The following is a 22,145-nucleotide window of genomic DNA, read 5'->3' as shown; positions in this document are numbered from 1 at the left end:
CACAAACTAATAGTTTCAGTAAGTCCAATAATTTCGGTAGGTCAGTTAAAACATTGTTTTCCAAAATGAAAATAATTTTTTAAGATTATAAACCTGGCTATATAGAATATTCAACAAGCAAAAAGACAACATGAACAAAGATGCCAAGAAACATAGAGCATCTGTCATCCTCAGAGTAGCTGATGATTGCCCCATGGTCCACAGGGTAATTTTAACATTTTGCCAAGAGAGAAGTAGGAAGTTCTGAAAAAAAGAAAAAAAAAGTTGCCTAATGTTTTGAAATAGTGGACATTTATCTGGCCTGCTATCAGTTGAAATACAGATAAGAATGGCCAAATATCAAAAAGCCTAATGGAGTACAAAAGTGGCAGAAACAGATAATAGAACTGGGAAGTATTGAACCAAAAGTTCACAAAATAGAATTTCTTCTAGTAAGAGTGGGGAAAAGAAAGGCAGAGGAGGCCAGGTCCGCCAGCGGGATGTGTAAACACGCAAACACCCGTGAGCTAGGTGTCAGTCAAGGGCTGGCTTCTGGCTGGCTTCTGTCTGCCAGGTGGTGGTAACAGTATGCAGCACAGGCTCCCTTGTTTTGGGGTCATTTCCTATGCTTATTCTGTCCCTTGGTTTCCTTCTTTTGCTTCCACCTCCTCACTCCGACAGCACCTGTTCTATAATATTACTTTGGCAGGCAGCCTTAATGTACATTTAACAAATTCTCTGTGCCAAATTTTCTCTTTAAGTTACTAAAGGTAATTGTTAAAAGACTTTCAGAGCAAGTGGAATAAAACAAAACTGTTCTATGAAGACTACAACAGTCAAGTATACTTCTAGCCAGAAGACTTCTTATGAATTTTACATACTACATTAAAAGCTGGCTTGTTGACGAGGAAAACTTTGTTTTTGTTTGCCTCTAAAATAGGGTATAAATCTACCCCACTTCTTTCATGCCAACATGCCCTATTGGACTTCTGTTTTCCTTTAATAAAGCTATGCAAATTTCCAGGAACTGAGACAAAAGAAGTTATTTTGCATTAGGAAAAAGCATTTTCCCAATAACACAATGAGACTCTTGATAACCTGTTGCCTTGGACACTAGAGACTAGGAACTTTACATGTGAATTTTCTTAATGATAGGTATTCTTAATTTATCTATAGAAAATTCAGTAGGATTTTCTTATCTTAGTAGCTAGCGCCCATCTGCGTACCTTTTGCCATAGGGAAGTAGAAGGGGACAATTAAAATGCCCGTCAAAATGGGGATGGCACAGTTTCTATTTGGGACTTATTAGTTCTATTGGAAGTAAGGTGTGGGTTCCAGTGGGACCAGAGCTTTTGTCACATTTTTACTCTTACCATGTTGCTCTTCTTTAACTCCAAACTCTTAAACTGAATATTTATCCATGAAATATTAAAATTCAGATAACATTAATTTCAAAGAAATATTTTCCGAAGCCCCTTTCTCTCAATACCTATAATACCACACTTCACATTCACTTTAATTGGGAATGAAGTCAGATATAAATTATCAAGAGGATTTTCTGACAAATTCTGTTAGATTATTTTTTTGATTGCCCTATATCAGAATGATGTTTTTAGAATTTTTTACATTCCAATTTATGTTCTTCTAAATTAGAAATTTGGAATGTGTAACAACATAGCTTGGTATGTGCTAAAAGCATGTGTCAGAAAGATGAAAGGTGATGGTTAAATAACATGAAGGCTAATAGTCAAGGGATTTGACAGCTTTATAAGTACAAGATATTTACTTCATAAATTTAAAGTGGGTTAATCAGTCAATCATTCAACATATTCTAAGTGTGTGTTATGTGCATGTGAAAATGCACTGGATGCTACGAAACATTTTTTTAAGCAGTTAAACAAAAAGCATTAACTTTGCTCCATTTATGATTTTTATCATTGTGAAATGTAGAATTAAGTATGTTTCTTGCTATAGGCAGTGAAAAATAAAATAGACAATGATTAGGGGCATATTTAAGTATTTAGTAGATGCTATGAGATAAAGGCACTGTTGACGATGTAGGACAGATGAGCACCAAAATTGGAGCTTAGCCTGGGAGAAGTCTTGGCTTCATGCAGGAAAGAATTTGAGGAGTTGCTGGTGAAAGAAAGCAGGTCCTCTGAAGCAGCAGTGTGCAGCAGGGTGACTACCTCTTGCAGAGCAGGGCTAACCCATAGGCAGTGTGCCCAAAGTACCAGTGTATAGGCTGTTGGCCAAGGGTATTTATACCCCCTTTTAATTACGTGAAAATTAAGGGATAGATTATTCAGAATTCTCTAGAAAAGGAATAGAAACTTCCGGGTGTTTCCGTGACATTTGTAAACTGTCATGATGCTGGTGAGCGTGTCGTATGCTGATACACATTAGGGAAACTAGAAGTTGATTTCAGAGCCAATTTGCTACTTCTGGCTGGTTTCTTTATTTTATCCTGTCAGGACCAAGAAAGAAGTCCTGCTAATCTCCTACCTCATTCTCCCTTCGGAGAATATATACTCCTTAATTTTAAGCAAGTTGCAAAAGGTAGAGGTCTGTCTTCTGTAACTGCTTCCTGCTGATCTTATGGGTATAGACCCTGCTTAGTTTTGGAAGTATAAACGTATCTGGATGCCTCATCTAAGGGGCCCAAAGGCAAGGTGTCTTTACTTTCTGGGTCAGAAGATGGGATGAGTTGGAAGTCTTGCACCAGCATCTTCTTTATACGGAAACATTGTGATCTGGAAGTCACAAACTATACTGAGAGGTTAAACAAGCAAGGGCTAAAACTTGTTAGCAGTAACAAGTTATGTATCAAAGGTCCTAGGAAAGGGAAAAACCAGGTAAGACTTGAGAGGGTGCTTTTGATAGACAAGCAGAGAGTTGGGGTCAGTGCCCTGGTTATAGCTATGTAACCAGGTAGCTTGTTTATATATAATTTTAATATTAATTTCCTCTTGTCCAGAGTTAGTAATATACTTGCAGCAAGTCTTATTAATAACTGCACAGACTCCACTTTGGTTAGTTAGTAAATAGTTGAATGCTAGTCTGTTCTCAAGGACTACATTTGCCAAAGAGTCTAGGGACTATTAAATTCGCCTTAATGCCTGACCTATGTAGGTGGCCAATGACTCTAGAGTTTGAGTCAAGTTTTTTAGGGTTGATTCATGCTGGATTAAGCCACGTCAGGGAGCTTCTAGTCCTATTGTTGCCCTCATTTTCACCAGAATTAATACTATTGCTTATTTCTGGTATTCCTGTGTCTTATGGGGTTGTAAGTAGTGACTCCAGGAGGGGTCACAAGTTGAGATCCTGTGGGGTATGACATCTATACCCTGCTGCCAAGTTGGGTTTATAGAGATATTTTTCCATTGCTCTAATGAGGTTGGTCAAACAGCCCTTGTTTTCCACAAGTGGTGGTAGTACCACCTTCTGAGATCAGACAGTTGTTCTTCCCTTGCAAGTTCTGATCTGGGAGGAGGCACAACATACGGTTGGTTTTTCACTTACAAATGGAATCCCATTTGCTTCTCTATAGCCTTGGAAAAGTGGCCACTAGGGTTGGATCAGAGCATCACAAGGAATCTTTCATTTGCATGTCGTTAACAAGGCAATGGATACAAAAGATAGTATCATTAGTGCACTGGAGGTGCAGGTACCCAATGTTCCAGGTCCAGATAACAGTAGCAGGAGTTCAGTAGAATTTGTTAAGTGAGGGAAAGTTCCACCTAACAAGTAGGGGACTGGGTATTTTGAAAACACTGTGGTTAATTAGGAGATCTGGGGAGATGGCCATGAGATTTTCTGGATGTGCTGGAAGGGGGAATTCTCTATCTTGGGGATGTTGATGACAGATCTAGCAACCAAGAAGATGATTTCCTAATTATAACTTTTGAAATATTTACTATAGAGTTTTTTCCCCACATACAGTGGATTAAATTTATTTGGAGAGCAAAGAGGAATAATAGAGGCAACATGGTGTGAGGTTGGGCCTTAGAATGGCCTCTACACTCAAAATGGACAAAAGAGGTGTTTCCCAGGAGGAGGCGGTTTGCCAAAGCAATAGAAAATAAGTATTAACGAGGAAGAAGAGAAAAATCGTGTCTATGCCCATCCACAGCATCATGTTACCACTTTTGGCTGAGTACTGATTCTTTTATATAGGTAGTGGAGATCTTCCAGAGGTGTAGATCATGGTTTCCTCCTCCTGTGCCTGTGGGGACTCAAAAGAAACGCATTTGATCCTGGACAGGTGCATCCAGCCAGTGACCCACCTCAAAGCCCAACAGCAGCAGGAGTACCCAACAAGAGATATGGGCCCTTCCATCCTAGTTGCAATTCATCCTAGGGGAATTCTTCTTTCCAAGTTTTTAATAGGATTAAGTCTTATGGTTGAACATAGAAGCTATTCTTTTCACTTGTGGGAAAGGGCAATATTTTATTTCCATATTTTTTGAAAGGCCTTTTGAACCTGGCCTAAATTCCAAAGTGGAGGGCATAATGAGGCATGTTCAACCCCCTGTTTTCCATCATGTCTTGAATTAGTTTTCCAGGTTTCTTATAGCAAATTAAATGTTTTAGGCCAGATGGGAATGGAAGTGATCAGGCACCCATTAGCCCTTAAAACCCTTTTTAAGCTATATAAGAATCAAAAACCAAAAGCCAAAAATATGATTAACACCAAGAAAAATCAAGAGTATAGAATCAAGTTATACTGGAGGAAAACATTGCTTTTATAGACCTCTAAGATAAAATATTTTAACATCAAGCCATAACAACAGTAAGAAACAGAGGAGAAAAAATTATAGGAGCTGATGAAAAAGCTGAAGGAGTTATCATCTCAGGATTTTTCAATACCTTGTGAAAAACTTGTTTTAACATAGAGGACCATTCTTTAGAAAAATTATTATAAACAATTCCCTTTTAATAACAACCAACTTAATCACATACAAAATTTCCTCATAAGTTTCCCTTTCCAAAGGCCTTCTCGCTTACAGAAGACACACTGATTCTGGCCCATGGACCAGCAAGTCAGAGGCTCTTGTCTGGGCATCTGAGACACCAATCTCGTGACACTTCCTTGGGATAGGTAATCCTGAGTTGGCAGGGAGACTTAAGGCTGTCACTAATAATTGTGCTTTTTGGCTATTTCTTGTGCTTCTCTCCACTTCCTTTGCCCTGTACCTATTGTTGTAAGCTCTAAAGGCCATGTTTAAGGGTTGGCTCATAGAGGTTTGAAGTCCCATTTCTGCCTTTTGTAGCTTTCTCCTAGTGTCAGGGGTAAATTGATATAGTGCATATCCAGGAGAGCCTGCCCTTCCAGGGAGTCTGGGTTTGCATTAGTATATTTCCTGAGTGTCTCAATCAAATGGCCCTGAAACAGAGTGGGATTTTTGTTCTTCCCCTGGGTTACTTCTCTAACCGTGTCATAATTAGCTGGCTTAAACACACACTTTTAAATATCTTTTATTAAACAAGTTATCATGTGATTTCTGTGTTTGAGATATTGGGGATCACCTTTGATAATCCCCTTGGGGCTCTGGATCTGGGTTCACAGCTTCACCCATATGCTAAATGGCATGATCCCGGTTATAACAGCCATTCTATCAGCATATTTATGGGCACTGCCCAGAATCCTTTGTTTTTTTCCTACAGTACAGCAGGTTGACAATAATATTTGCAAATTATACCAAGTTAAGTCAAAGGACATGATCAACTTAACAAACTCCTGTATAAACTTCTCTGGATCCTCTGAAAGTTGGCCATTTTATTTTCTCCTAAAGCTAAATCAGACATAGAAAAAGGTACATGTACTCTGATTGTTCCCTCATCTCTGTCACCTATATCATACAATGGACACAGGTTCTATTCTGGGGGCTACTTAGGGCCCCACTCCTGGTGGTACTGGTTGTGCTTACTTCTTCGGGCAGCAAGAGGAAGGGGCTAGTTAGATAAGAGGGAGAGGTGCCTGAGGACCTTAGGGTGGAATCCTGTGCTGGAGAAATGGTGGAATCTCACCTCAGAATTGGAATACTAATGCAGCTATGAGGAGGGCATGGGCCTTCTCTGGGGAGCAACTAGGAAGGATCGTCTAAGATATCAGATATGGCTTCTTGATGCCTGGGAAAAACATGAGTCAGACACATTCTATAATTATCCTTTAAGTCAGGATCCTAGTAGAGGACCATGAAAGCCTGTAAATAAGAACCTTTTCCCCATTTGTCTTGTTTTTTACAAAGTACATCGAATTGTAAAATAGCATGATAACATAAAGAGCCATTTTTAGGCCCAGTTGCTTGTTCTCCCAATTTGTATTGGACTCAAATGGTGTTGCAATAGAAGATGAGTTTTTTTTTTTTTTTTTCTTTTTCAGTCATTTAATTTAAATTATCTCCAATTGCCTAAAAGGCACCATAGTGGTGAGTTCTTTGGGATGCTTGCCATTGTCCCCATGTCTAAGAAGGACCTCTAATAGACACAGAGGCTTTTCTCAGTCTAGCAAGAGCTCCATTGTTTTCCCCTGCAAATTCCCACCTCCGTAGCAAAGCGTTCTGAAAGTGGATTATAAAAAATGAGTGGGCCATAGGCTGCTGCTTTCTCCAGTGAACACAATATGACAAAAGATGTATTTTTATGTATGCAAAGTACAGAACAAAAAATGTAAGTACAATGATGATAAGAAAATGCTGTTATGGAAAATTATAAATTTAGGGTAGAAAACAAGAAAAGGCCAAGACCAAGAATCCCCTAGGGTGAGACTCTAACCCACAATCCTAAAGGGAATTCAATGCCCCAAACCCTGGAATGTGCAGGGAGAGTGGCAAACCGTACCAAATAAGTAACTCAGAGTGCCCAAGTATTGTTCAAGGAGCGTTCCCACACCAAATGCCGAAAATCCTAGAGTATCTGGGGCACAACCAATGGTAAACTCCAACCGCCAAATTGGGATGAGAAAATAATGTGACTCTGGCATCCCAGAGTCAACACAATGGAGGCCCTCTCACAACCAAGTGCCCTGCCTTAAATAATTGCCCAAATACAGTTTGCAGGGAGCCAAAGCCAAAACTGCAAACAAAGCATACATTTCACTGTGGAAAAAACAATGACATTAGGGGAGAAAGGACTGAGAGAACGGGCGACAAGTATGTAGTTGGTCAGGCGTGCTTCTGTCCAAGGCACCCAAATGGCAGGGGACTTTGAAGTGACCACATACCCAGAGTACTTATTTCCCTGTTCACTCGATATCCGAGGGGGAACAGAAGGGACTCTCACTCATCACCCCGGGCTGAAATGGTGCTGGTCCGTCTCCACCTTGGGGCCTGGTTGAAGGTTTCCCGAGCTTGGGTGAGTTTTGCTGCTGCAAAGGGATTGGCGCACAGATTGGTGACCTGCCGAGCGGAGTGCTGGGCCTCACACGAGGCGGTGGCACTGCGGCTGCTGGCCTGTTCACTCAGCAACACTGCTTTTGCCTGTCAGGAAAGGTGATGGCTCAGAAATGGGTCTTCGGCGAGTGTTCCAGCTGCGCAGTGCTAGCAGCTCTTCAGCGTTTCGGCCTCTTTGTTACACAGCTGCAGCTTCTGTTGCTGATTTCACCTTGCTGCCTCACCACCAGCTCTGGTTGTCTTCTGAGGCCACACGTTTGGGCTCTAGGTGATGCAGAGCCGTGGATTAGCCCTGGAGGGTTCTTGGCTTCACCCTGAAAAGACTTCGAGGAAGAGCTGGCAGTGGAAGCGGGCGCCTGTCTGCGCTTGTTGAAGCGGCAGTGCGCAGCAGAAGGACTGCTGCTTGCGGAGCAGGGCTAACCACACAGACAGTGCACCCAGAGTGGTGGCATATGGGCTATTGGCTGGCAGTATGGATACCCACTTTTAATTACATACGAATAAAGGGGTAAGTTTTTCAGCAATCTCTAGAAAAGTGGTGATAACACACAGATGTTGCCGTTTCATTTGTAAACTGTCATGGCGCTGATGGGACCGTTATGCTGATGGACAACTAGGGAAACTACAGGTTGCCTTCAGCACCATTTGCTGGTTCTGGCCAGTTTCTTCATTTCATCCGGCTGGGACTGGGAAAGAAGTCCTGCTGGTCTCCTACCGCATCATGAGAATGAGTAGAGAAGGGCTAAATATGTGTGCTGTGGAATTTTCAGAGAGGGCATTTTAGAGGTGATATGGCTTGAGCTGTACTATGACAGATGGGGAGAATTTGGGTGGATGAGGGGTAAATGGAAAACTTTGCGGGATTACCCAACAGCACGAAGCATAGAGGTGGTACTTTAGGAACTAATGTCAGGGAGATTGATAGTGCAAGAAGGAGACATTAGTGACTGGAACAACGGATTCACCCTGGAAAGTTATTAGATGTGAAAAGCAGGTACAGCTTTAAACCCAAGCAATGGACTGTTGCAAGTTCTTAAACTGGAAATGCCATTATAATAATATGGTCTTCTGAGAAATTAACTTGAGCTGGGATTACAGGCAAGATGATTGGCCAGGAGAGAGTTGTGGACATTATGTACTAGATGAAGTCGGCTGAATGAGGGTGGTAATACGGGAATGAATGAAGAAATACAGTCTAAGTAATTAAGCTATATTTCACTGATATTTCTTATTTACAAATACAGTACAACAATTAACTCATTCCAGAGACAGTAATTAGCAATCAGGTTAAATTACTTGATTACCTCTTTTACATTTAATTAACAACATTTTAAGAAAACTGCTTTCTAAGATGTTTTATAGACTGTATCATTTCTTTTTGCTTTTCCCTTATTCTTTTTCTCTCCCTCTCCCTAGTTCAGCCCATTTTCCCTATCCCACTCTTTTCTACTTTCCCTTCTGAAAGAACAAAACTTTAGGGTGGATTTAACTAAAGTAAAATCAATGAAATTAATCATGATTTTATTGGAAGTATCATATAAACATGATTTAAAAGTCACATAGGCTGGCCAGGCACTGTGGCTCACACCTGTAATCCCAGCACTTTGGGAGGCCTCGGTGGGTGGATCACTTGAGGTCAGGAGTTCGAGACCAGCCTGGCCAACATGGCAAAAACGCTGTCTCTGCTAAAAATACAGAAATGAGCTGGGCATGGTGGTGTGCACCTGTAATTCCAGCTAGTCGGGTGGCTGAGGCATGAGAATCATTTGAGCCCGGGAGGCAGAGGTTGCAGTGTGCTGAGATCTTGCCTCTGCACTCAAGCCTGTGTGACACAGTGAGACGCTGTCTCAAAAAAGAAAAGAAAAATCACGTAGGCTTAAAATGAAAACAAAACAAAACAAACAAAAATCCCCAGTAACCCTATAATACTTCTCTCATTCTTCCCACCCCAGTCCAGTCCTGCTTCTAAGAGGCAACCATTTCCAACTGTTCCAGTTCTTTCTTTTGATAGCTCTATGCTTATAAAGTTATTTCTTGATTTTTAAATTGTTTATATTACCCACTGACTTACTGTTTTGTTGGTTGGGAATTTGTTTTTCTAGATCTGACATCCAGAAATCGCAAATATTTTTCCTTTATTTTAATTACAAGGTTGTATCACATGTGTTTGTTAAATTAGTGGCTTTTACATTTATAATAACTAAGTGAATATTGTTTGAACCGAAACACATGATTTTTTGCCTTTCTGGTACATTAAAAAAGTCCTAGAATTCTTTCCTTTTTTGTTTAGTTTTACTAAATCTTTCACTATTTGTTCTCAAATATTCCCTTGCAGATCTATTTAATGGCTATCAATGATCTTTTAATTTTTATTTATTTGTTTATTTGAGACAGCGTCTCACTCTGTTGCCTAGGCTGAAGTGCAGTGCTATGAATATGGCTCACTGGCATCTTCGACCTCTTACACTCAAGTGATCTTCGCACCTCAGCCTCCCAAGTTTCCAGGACTACAGGCATGCACCACTATGCCTGGCTAATTTTTATAAAAAAACTTTTTGTAGAGACAAGGTCTTGCCATGTTGTCCAGGCTTGTCTTGAAATCCTGGGCTCAAGTGAGCCTCCTGCCTTGGCCTTCCACATGTTGGGATTACAGACACAAGCCACTGTGCCTGGCCTCAATAACCTTTTTAAATGATCAAATTCATAAAATAATCTATTAGTTACATTACACTATTTTCTTTCTGTTTTGGGCTTGGTAATGTTCCTGTTGTAACCCTTTGTTCTCCTTCATCAGTTTTAACTGTCGTTTCTAGGACAGGTAACTGTCATCCTGGAACTTTTTTTTACACTTTTATGTGTTAGGTGTCTGTGTTACCTGCATCCAGTACCTTCCTAGGAAAGGGTTCCTGGGAAAGTTTTTCGACTCCTTACATGCCTGAAATGTCTTTATTCTACTCTCCTGTGTAATTGATCGTTTGATGTAAAATAGGCAGCTTCTCAGAACTTCAAAGCCTCTATTATCTTGTGGTATTTCTTTTGGCAACTCAGAGTCCATGCTGATGGTTGGTGCTTCTTTACTTGGAAAATGTTATGGTCACTTTGCTGTATATCTATATGCCTTTTCAAACTGGTCTTTCAGCTTGGTAATTTTTTTTTTTTTTTTGCTTTTATTGTTACTATTGTGATATTCTTTCCTGTGATTTCTGTCTTCATTTCTGAAACTTCTATTGGAAAAATGCTGGCCATCCTGGATTGAGTCTCTGGTATTCTATTTCTTGAGATTTCCCATTTCCTTTTGTTTCTGATGAGTTCTTTAGTATAATTTTTAATTTTGATTTTCATAATTTTTAGAAACTCTTTATTCTGTGACTATTCCTATTGTATGGAATTGTATTTTTGTTTTATTAATTATAAAATTATATATTTAATATATTAATTTATATTTTGTTGAAATCTTTCTCACTCTCTGCATTGTCTTTGTTTCTTTCTGCTGTCCTTTTTTTCTGTTGGTTTTGGTCTTTTTCATGTTGAGGCATTTCTCATGTATTAAATAATGGTTAAATACTAATTTTAAGAATAAAATACTAAGAGCTGACAACTGTATGCTATCTGTTAGGTAGAATTTGTTTTCTGGCGAATTTCGCTATGGAATGATGAGGAGAAGACCCCTCCATTTTTAATTATCTGGTGATATTTTCTCAGGGAGTAGAAGGAACTGATTGAAGGTAGATCTGGGACAGGAAGAGAATGAAATTCCCACAAGTCAGCTTGTAAACTACACCTAATTCCCTTGATTTAACTTTGCATTTGGTGTTTCCAAGTTTGAGATACTCTGGTTTAGTCTTTCTAGGACATGTACCACCACTCTTTTGTTGGGGGGAGGTGAAAAGAGGGACCAGTCTTCTGGTTCTGCAGTCAGAGAAGTAGACCTTATTCAAACATTCAAGGTGTCCTATTCTTAACCTCTGCAGTTTTCTCCTGATTTTCATAATACCTGGTAATGCCACTTACTGACCCCTGAGGGGTTCTGCGGTGCACGCTGACATTCCTTATTGATGACTTCCTCTGCAGGCTGTTATGTTGTACCGTGTGCTCTGCTAATTCAGTTACCCTTCTTCTACCCTTTTTCTGTCTTGTAGCAGGTGTTTTTGTTTTTTGTTGTTTGATTTTACTTTTTGATTTGTTTTGTAGACAGAGTTTTGCTCTGTTGTTCATGCTGGAGTGCAGTGGGGCAATCTTGGCTTACTACAGCCTCGACCTCATGGGCTCAAGCAATCCTCCCACCTCAGCCTCTGTAGTAGCTGATACTACAGGTGTGTGCTATCACACCTGGCAAAGTTTTAAATGTTTTGTAGAGATGGGGTTTCACTGTGCTGGCCAGGTTGATTTACAGATATGTAAATCTCTTGAATATTGTGATTTCTTTCCTGTTCTTTTTGCCTTCATGTGTAGTACTTTTTTGAAATTTCCCTATTCTTATTTTAGTTGGATTTGGGGATGGGAAGAGGTAAAGATGTATTTAACCAGAAATTAACTCTTTATTTTCAAAGAGGAGTAAGGCATTATATTATTCATTAAACAGATTAGTTTTTGTTGGTTCACAAACTTCATTTATAATGTGGGATAATGTTCTTTCTGTAAGTTTTACTCTAGATCATGTGGACCCAATTAGACGAGCAATAACATAATCATGAAATGATGATAAGTATAAATGAGGACCAGCTATGTGGCACTCACTTGTTTGGGAAGCAGCAGTCGAGGAAGGCTTTACAGTGTGCCTGCATAAACTGGTTCCTCACGTTCACATCTTCCCTCAGAATCACCTTCTGCATCTTCAAACTCAACTGCACTTTTTCCTTCCCCTTCCTCCTCACTTTTTCCAGGGTCTCTGGCTTCACCTTCCTCCTACTCTTTTCCGGGCCACTTTCTTCATCAGTCTCAGTTTGGAAACTCCATTGCTGCTTCCTCCAACACACTGTCACATAAGTTGCCTTGCGTGTACACTCTGATTAGAAGCAGTGACAACTAGTTTTTTATTTTTATTTTTTGAGACGAAGTTTTGCTCTTGTCTCCCCGGCTGGAGTGCAGTGGTGCGACCTCTGCTTGCTGCGACCTCCGCCTTGTGGGTTCAAGCGATTCCCCTGCCTCAGCCTCCTGCGTAGCTGGGAGACAGGCGCGCACCACCATACCGGTTAATTTTTTGTGTTTTAGTAGAGACGAGGTTTCACCATGTTTACCAGGATGGCCTCTATCTCCTGACCTCATGATTCGCCCACCTTGGCCTCCCAAAGTGTAGGGATTATAGATGTGAGCCACTATGCCCTGCCTTTTTTTTTTTTTTTTTTTTTTTTTTTTGAGGTGGGACCTTGCTCTGTCACCCAGACTGAAGTTTAGTGGTTCAATCTCGGCTCACTGCAACCTCCACCTCTTGGGTTCAAGTGATTCTCCTGCCTCAGGCTCCTGAGTAGCTGGGATTACAGGCACCCGTCATCATGTCTGGCTAATTTTTGTATTTTTGTACAGACAGGGTTTCACTGTGTTGGCTAGGCTGGTCTTGAACTCCTGACCTCAGGTGATCCGCCCACCTCAGCCTCCCAAAGTGCTGGCATTACAGGGGTGAGCCATCAGCCCCAGCCAGTGACAAGCAAATTTCTAAAGGGAATGAAGAGGCCGTTTCTGGGTTGTTTACCAATAATTTACATTAAAATAATATAAGGTGTTGATTGTTTATACCTTGTTAAGCTCTAGGATGTGGGTTATTGTGTCCAGTGTGGGATTAGTAGGTTAATTTGTAGCTACTTGTGGCAATAGCAAGAAGTTTCCAGAGATGAATCCATAGTTCAGAAGGTGGTGAGCAGGACATGATTGCTCTCTCATTTCAATGCCTCTTTTGGCCTCATAATTTAAAAGGACCTACATTCCACAGATAAATATTATTTTCCTTTCTCAACATTCTGTTTTTTTCCTTAGGTCTATATGACCAAATCCCACATTCTAAGATATCATTTTTCTATATATATTTTTATCTTATTTTGTCCTTCTAGAGCAATAGTTTTGAGTCAAGTGACATTGGGGCATAGTTTGGTGAGAATAGTTATAGCTCTTTAAACTTCAAATTAAAGAAAAGTTAACAAAATGGTGAGCACATTTTGACATGTTCTAAGTTTTCAACTTAGGGCATTTAACAAAATGTTGAAATAGTAAATCACAAAAGAATTAAAATGCTTTACCAATTCCTGCCTTGCTGATGTCATCATGTTCTTGCAGCATAAAGCTAGAAGTGAAAGGGAAATGCTTTCATAAATTGCTGAATCAAATGTAAATATGCGCAATCTTTTTGGGAAGCAATTTAGAGTATGTATCAACAGTTTTTAAAAGGTTCCTACCTTCTGACCTAGACGTCTAATTTTAGAATTCTCTCCAAAGAAGGAAATCAGAGATGTTAAAACTACAGATAACTCTTCAAAATGATTTTGTTCATTATAAACTGTGTAAACACAAAATTGGAAACAACCTAAACTGATGCAGTGGGAGAAGTATAAATACATTTTGGTGAAACTGTATGATGGAGTATTATATAGCTCTTAAACATTATGCTTTTAAAGGGTATGTAACATACCATATGGAATTTCTGATGTGTTAAGTGAAAAAACAGAATGCAGAATTGTACTCATAGTATAAAGTGGGTTGAAATTAATGTACATACACACAGAAAAAAAACTTAGGAAAAAATAAATCAAGCTGCAGATAGTTTTGTCTCTACATTATTAAATTATAGACAATTTAAATGTTCTCACTAATGCTTTTGTACCAATTCCAGATTTTCTAAAGTAACTATATATTACTTTAGTAATACAAGCTGGGTGGTCAAAATCATATATGTCCACATGGTTATACAAACACATATATATATATGTGTGTACATATATATATATATGTACACACATATATATATACATATACACAAATTAGCCAGGCGTGATGGCATACACCTGTGGAGACCATCCTAGCCAGCATGGTGAAACCCCGTGTCTCTCTCTCTGTATATATATAAAACACCAATACTACAGGTATTATATATATATATATATAAATAAATTAGCCAGGCGTGGAGGCCCATGCCTGAAGCAGGGGAATTGCTTCCCTTGAACCTGGGAGTTGGAGGTTGCAGTGAATAGATCTCACCACTGCACTCCAGTCTGGCATCAGAGCAAGACTCCTTCTAAAAAAAGAAAAAATAATAAAAAAAAAGAATACAAAAAGCACATAGTCTATAAAAACACTTAGAAAGAAAAACAGGAAAAAGGAATCTTACCAGTTTGCTGGTGACAGTAAGTAAGGCTAAGATATTTTAGTTCTTCCCTACCTTCATATCGCCATTTGGAATGGTGCTAAGAGGGTAGAATTGGTCTCTTTACTGCACTGGATTGTTATTAACAATTTTCTAATTTAGGAAAAGGTACTGACTCCTGTCATTTTTATTGCCTCCTTCCTTCAGTTACCTGTCGACTCTCCCATTTGTATACCTTAAACACGACTGCCATAAATATCATTTATGTTGCTAATGTACATGTTATTATTTTTATTTTATTTTATTTTTGAGACAGGGTCTCATTCTGTTGCCCAAACTAGAGTGCAGTGGCACGATCACAGCTCACTGCAGTCCCAGTCCCCCTGGGCTCAGGTGATCCTTCCACCTCAGCCTCCTAAGTAGCTGGGACTATAGTCATATGGTACCATGCCCAGCTAATTTTTATATTTTTTGTAGAGACAGGGGACCTCAAATGTTGTTCAGGTGGACCTCAAATACCTGGGCTCAAATGTTTCACCCACTTCAGCCTCTCAGAGTGCTGGGATTACAAGTTTAAAACATGCATTAGCAAGCCAGATGTGAGCCACCGCATCTGGCTTGCTAATGCATGCTTTAAATTTGTGTATTTTTATTTACAATGCAACTTTAAAGAAATTGGAATTGTTTTCTGACATGTTTTTTAAAAACATTGTTAAAGGTTTCCTAGTGACAAATGTTATATATGAGAAAAGTTAGAGGTGCGTAATTGGGTTTTAGGAATAAAAAATATGGGGAAAAATCATCCTGGTTACCTGTAATTAATATTGGTATAGCATCTGGACTTTATTTTTACATAAACAGTCATTTTTATCTAATTTAATTACTAATTGCAGTGATTTTAAACACCTGAGCTTCCTTTTCACTATCTATAAAAAACTCTTTAGAAAATAAAAATTGGCCGGGTGCAGTGACTCACACCTGTAATTCCAGCACTTTGGGAGGCCGAGGTGGGCAGATCACCTGTGATCAGGAGTTCAAGATCAGCCTGGCTAATGGCAAAACCCCATCTCTACTAAAAATACAAAAATTAGTCAGGTGTGGTGGCACATGCTTGTAATCCCAGCTACTTGGGAGGCTGAGGTAGGAGAATTGCTGGAACCTGAGGGGTGAAGGTTGCAGTGAGCCGAGATCATGCACTCCAGCCTGGGCAACAAGAGCAAAACTCCGTCTCAAGAAAAGAAAAGAAAAGAAAAGAGAGGAGAGAGGAGAGAGAGAGGAGAGGGGAGGGGAGAGGGGAGAGGGGAGAGGGGAGAGGGAGAGGGAGAGAGGAGAAAGGAGAGAGGAGAGGAGAGGAGGAAAGAAAAGGGAGGGGAGGGGAGGAAAGAAATTAATGCATGCCTGATGTTGAAATGGAATGAAATGGGTGGGATCTAGATATTACTTAGCAATTTTATGAATTTCAGCTACACCAAATGCTTTTAGAATATAAAGTATATAAGCAGCACTGCCAGTTCTGAGGGTATAATTTTAATGACAGAATATTTTTAAATGATTATTTTAGAACATATATATTTTAAATTCAAAACACAGACAATTTGGTCAAATTAAATAATAAATCTGTAAGGTGGGACAATAGATACTGTCTTATTTTGTTTTCTGTTGTTTATAACCGAGTGCCTGAAACTGGGTAATTTTTAAAGAGAAGGAATGTATTTCTTAGAGTCGTGGAGGCTGAGAAGACCAAAGTTAAAGGGCTGCATCTGGTGAGAGTCTGAGCCTGTGTAGGGCATTCTATGAGGAGACCTGCTAGCCCAGGTGTCTCTTTCTCATCTTTTAAAGCCAGCAGGTGCACTACTATGATAATCCATGAATCCACTAATTTATGAATGGTTAATCCATTCATGAGGGCGGAGCCCTATGACCCAATCAACTCTTAAAGGCACTATGTTTCAGTACTGCCATATTGGGGATTAAATTTCAACATGAGTTTTGGAGGGGACAAATACCCAAACCGTAGCAAATACTATGCTCTTGAATATTCAAGAGATGGAACTATGCTAGGTTTTTTTCTGTAATCAATGGGCAAACATTTATTAAGCATCCAGGAGCAAATCCTTGATCAGTCTATAAAAAATGAAATTGTAAAACATATTGGCTGTTTTTGATATGATTATCATAAAATATTGGAAGACTGTGGTAATTAAAGAGCAATGTTAAAATAGTGCTTAAGGTCAGGGGCAAAGATTATGTTTGATAGCTTCAATAATGAAATACGGTACCTTAAAGAATATAGATACTCCTAGTTTTGCCTCTCCTCCTAATAGATGAAAGAATCTTATGTTTGATCTGATTGAATTGATTAGTATCATGTGTGTTAATTTACAGTCGTGGAAGGGAGCTTTTAACTTTCGTATTTTACATTTAACTCATATAACTACATTTTCATCCACTGAAATGAGGATGACCAAATAAGTGTCCTCACTGCTGTAGGGCGTAGCTTTCTTTTCTTAATTTTAGCTCCTGATATGCCAAAAAGTTGTCACATACTTCGGCTCCTCCTGGACTCAAATCTTATTTGTGACTCTATTTTTCCATTTGGTGATCTCTCAAGGCTTTGAATCTGTCCCCAGATTTAGTTGTTAAATAAGCGTTTTTTTTCTTTTGTGTTTTTCAGGAGGCCAAGGGAAGAAAAGGATAATTTAGGTGAAATTTAGTTTATATGAAGAAAACGATTGAAAACACGGTAAGTTTTTATCTTTAGACCATTGATCTGCTTTATCCAGGATAAAGGCAGAGATTCAACGAAGTCTTTAATTGTAATGAGGTATAAGAAATTTTTAAAGTATGCTTATGATATGTCCAATTGAGTAGTCTGTTTAAAAAGGAAATTTTATTATATGGTTTATCTTTTTGGGGCAGTTGTTTACTTCTTTTTTTCTTTAAAAATAAGCAATTAATCTAATAACTTTATGGCATTTTAAATAATCATAAAATATATGTAATAAATTGACTGCTATATATTCTCTATATTTTTATCTATTAACTATGGATTAAAGGATTCCATAGTGCATTTTAAACATTATATGCTTTGTTTTTGACGAGATAGTAGTCTAAATATTTTTAGTCTGCTCTTGGGTTTAAATGCAAATAAGTTCATTCAGTTTTCTATTGGTGCTTTATTTGATATTACCAACTTTTTGTTTGCTGATGTATGACATGTTTAACCCAAACTACTCTATGGTTAGTGTATGGCTAATGTATTACCGATATTGTGGACTTTGTACATATTCCTCATATAAATTATTCAGATAATTGTTTGTATTGGGAAAATGTTATATATCTAAACTCAGCATATCATTTAAAATAAAATGGTTTATGAGAATGAGCTGGATATAGTTGTTAGAATATTAGAATCAGGTATAACCTGACTAAAAGGAATATTTCAGATAAACAAAAGTCATGTGCTTCTTGAGTGTAGTGGAAGTTAAGAGAGCCCATGCTACTCCATCCAAATCGACTGTTAACTACCATATTAATGGGTGATCAGAAAGCAATGTTTTAAGCAGTTTACTAATAACTAATATCCTAGTAAGATAGCTTGCCACTTAGGGTTTTAATGTGTTTTATGAAATGAATTGCATATTGAGGTTAATTTGTAATGTATATTAATATTTCCTGTTTAATATAACAGGAAACAGACAGTTGGTTAGCTTTTTCATGCTGAGTTTTAGGGGCTGTTTTACTGACGTTCATTGGAAGACACCTGAAATCTGTTTTGAAAGTCTGATGTGATGGAAGGAACATAGGCTTTGGTTTCCAGAGTCCTTGTGTCAAATTCTGCCAGCCCTGCAGTTATGTATACTTGGAGAAGTTTCTTAAGTGTCCGAGCTTCAGTTTTATCTTATGTAGAATGAGAATAATATTCCTCTTCTACAGTTGTTTTGAAGATTCATAAAAACATACCTACAATAATCTAGTGCCTTGTGGATACTAATCATATTAGTGAAAGCTATGATGATTACTAATAATCTATAATAATTAACTGTGTAAAACAATAATAATAGTAAATTTTCTGTATTGTCTTCTATTTGTTGGAACACTTTCAAATACAATATATTTAATCTTTCTGAAAGCTCAGACAAGGATTTTATTATTCTTGGCATCTTCTATATACAATTCAGGAAGGTAACACACAGGGAGCTTAACTGACATGACTAGTAAATGATGAAGTAGAAATGTGAGCCAAATTGTCTAATATTAGAATTTCTGCTCTTTATACAAGAAATATCAGTTTTTCATTAATAGTTTTTAATTTCACATTCTCAATGACAAACATATCTATTTGGCCTAAAATTTTTAGTTAGATTGATAAATAAATTCCTGGAAACCAGGGATTAGTTTACTTTTATACTAAAAATCAATAATAGGCTGGGTGTGGTGGCTTATGCCTGTAGACTCAGCACTTTGGGAGGCTGAGGCAGGCTGATTGCCTGAGCTCAGTAGTTTGAGACCAGCCTGAGAAACATGACAAAACCCCATCTCTACAAAAAATACAAAAGTTAGCTTGATGTGGTGGTGCAGGCCTGTAGGCCCAGTTCCTGGGGAGGCTGAGGTGGGAGGATCCTTTGAGCCCTGGAGGTTGGGGTTGCAGTGAGTGGAGATCATGCTATTGCACCCCAGCATGGGTGACAGAGTGAGACCTTGCCTCAAAAATAAATAAATAAATAATAAATAAAATGATGTGTGGAGTTAGCACCTAATAATTCCTCATAATTGCACAGTGACTTATAGTTTCCTGTGTGTTTTTCACATGCTTTAATTAGTTGAGGGACCAGTGGGGGAAGGATAGGTGACCATATACATATGTTACGGAGGATGAACTTTAGTCCAGAGGTTGTGTTTTGCTAAAGGTGATGAGATTAATAAATGGTGGACTTTTATGTCTCCAGTATTTATTTCCACTATAGTTTTATATATTAGGTTTCACCCAAGTGACCTAAATTCTATTGCATTCAGCACTTATAGAAAAAGTTTTGTGTTTAAAAGTAGATGTTGTTGGAAATGCAAAATGAACAAGATAAATTCCTTGCTTTTATAGATTTTAAACTTGGGAGTAGGGGAGACAAAAACATATTTAAATGGCGAATGTTATAATAATTAGAAGCATAAGCTCAATTAGATATGTAAGAAAGCAAAACCAAACAAATCTGGATTTGTATATTTGGTCAATCAAACTCCTAAAAGGTGTTAATAGTTTATGTGGAAGAAAACTGGAAGTGACTATAGCTTTTTTTAAATCTAAAGCTATGCAAAACTGCATTTTTGTTATTAAAGGAATTATGAACTATAATGAGTTCTCAAAAATGTGCTAAAATTTATTATAAGGGAAAAATAATTAAGCAAGATTATGTTGCTTTATATTGATGTTTAATGTAAATGCTTATGTGCTCATTAAATGTAGAAAGTGAAAAACTTAGTTCTGTATCTTCATTTATTCCACTTATGTTTAGGTGGGAATTAGATTTAATGAGTTATAATAATCTTTAACATTTGATGTATATATCTTCATCTAGGACACTAAGCTCCATGGCACTTTAAGTTGCACATTAAGAAGAAAAATTCTTCCCTTGATTTCATCTGGGAATGAAAAAATTCTTGAAAAAATTGAGCAAATGTGGTTTAGAGTTAGAGTCGTTTTCCATTTCTTTTGATTAATTCAGGAAATGAACAGTCTGGGCTTTCCACTGTACATTCATTTTAGTAATGGGTAATTTTTTGTTGTACATTTAAAGGTGCTGCTTTCAGATGAGTGTTAGGTAATTCTATCTTTAAGCATAATATAAACTGTTAGCTAAATGTGGCCATTTTAATTTAGCTAATAATGTCCTACATGACATATTTTACAGGTAAAGTAGCAATTTCAATTTTAAAGAAGTCAGAACTGACATTGTTGATGAAATTATACAATTGGATGTGACTACTAGCCTTGGTCTTTAGAAAATGCTCACATCATATTTTATAAATCTTTTAAAATATTTATATTTTGTTTAGAAAACAAAAGAAAAAAATGAAAAATTACCCATTCTTCCACCACCCATTATGTGTACTTAGCCTTTAATAAATAAATATACATAAATAAAATCATTTATCTTTAATGGTTTAATAACTTGATTTTTTTTTTTTTTTTTTTAAAACGGATTTTCACTTTTGTTACCCAGGCTGGAGTGCAATGGCGCGATCTCAGCTCACCGCAACCTCCGCCTCCTGGGTTCAAGCAATTCTCCTGCCTCAGCCTCCTGAGTAACTGGGACTACAGGCACATGCCACCATGCCCAGCTGATTTTTTGTATTTTTAGTAGAGATGGGGTTTCACCATGTTGACCAGGATGGGCTCGATCTCTTGACCTCGTGATCCACCCATCTCAGCCTCCCAAAGTGCTGGGATTACAGGCGTGAGCCGCTTGATTTTTTTAAAGTTAGTAATAGATCATGAATATTTTTCAATATTATTAAATATTCACTTATAGTTTAATGGTGCAATTTAATAAATATACTGTGAAATAAATTATACAATTTATCTAACTGCTTGTTGTTGAACATCGACACCCCTTTTTCTCTTTCTTCCCTTCCCTTCTCTTCACTGCCTTCCCCTGCCCTGCCTTTTCTTCTTTACTCTTTCTCCTTCCTTCCTTTCTTCTTTCCAACCTTTTAATGTTTCCTCCATCGTTAAAACGTGACTTTTTTTGAAAAAAATCTATAAACCATGTCATTTGTTATTCATTTAGAATAATTTCATAGAAGTAGTACTGGTAAATTTAAAAATATGTACATTTGCAATACTTTTAAAAAAAGTATTGTTGAAATTTTCTCCATAAAAGATTGTACCAATTCACACTTCTGTATTTATGGTGTGCAAGTCAAAAAAATTTTTGTAGTCATATCTACCAATATTTTTTTTCCTTTATGTTGCAGGAAATTGTCTTAGTTCATTTGGGGCAAAATATTTTAGAATGGTCAATTTATAAACAACAGAAATTTTTACTCACAGATCTAGAGGCTGGGAAGGTCCAGATCAAGGAGCCAGCAGACTCTGTGTCTTACGAAGTCCCATTTCTCATAGATGGTGTCTTCTATGTTTCTTCACACAGTAAAAGGGGCAAGCAATTTCCTTTGAGTTTCTTTTTACAAGGGTATAATCCCATTCATTAGGGCTCTGCCCTCATGATCTCGTCACCTGCTAAAGACGAAGCTCTTAATATTATTGCACTGGAGATTAGCTTTCTACCTATGAATTTTGGGAGGATGCAAATATTCAGAGCATGACAGGGAGAAAAAATAATATATTTTCCTCATTGTAAGTTTCATGGCTCATATCCCTATAAGGAAACAAAGAGCAAAAAGAGAAAAGCATAACAAATTTACTTAATGTAAGTTTTATGAGACAGAAAAATCTTCGGAAAGAAAGACCCAAAGCCACAGGG

General features: G+C 37.9%; 1 protein-coding gene across 5 annotated transcripts in view; it reads left to right on the top strand.

Annotated features, from left to right (window-relative positions):
- The window catches only part of NAALADL2 (N-acetylated alpha-linked acidic dipeptidase like 2), a 1,348,438-nt gene that overhangs the window by 105,808 nt on the left and 1,220,485 nt on the right, over positions 1-22,145 (top strand). For 3 of the 5 annotated variants that reach the window (XM_032258244.1, XM_032258242.1, XM_032258243.1), the window contains one exon: positions 17,339-17,407. The exons of the other annotated variants lie outside the window; for them this stretch is intronic. The gene's annotated coding sequence lies outside the window, so the exon portion shown is untranslated. The remainder of the gene's footprint in view (positions 1-17,338; positions 17,408-22,145) is intronic. 5 annotated transcript variants of the gene reach the window in all.

Source organism: Sapajus apella, unplaced genomic scaffold, assembly GCF_009761245.1.
Source record: "Sapajus apella isolate SASKATOON/1434 unplaced genomic scaffold, GSC_monkey_1.0 scaffold101, whole genome shotgun sequence".
Taxonomy (NCBI): Eukaryota; Metazoa; Chordata; class Mammalia; order Primates; family Cebidae; genus Sapajus; species Sapajus apella.
This window is presented reverse-complemented; position numbering and strand designations above follow the sequence as displayed.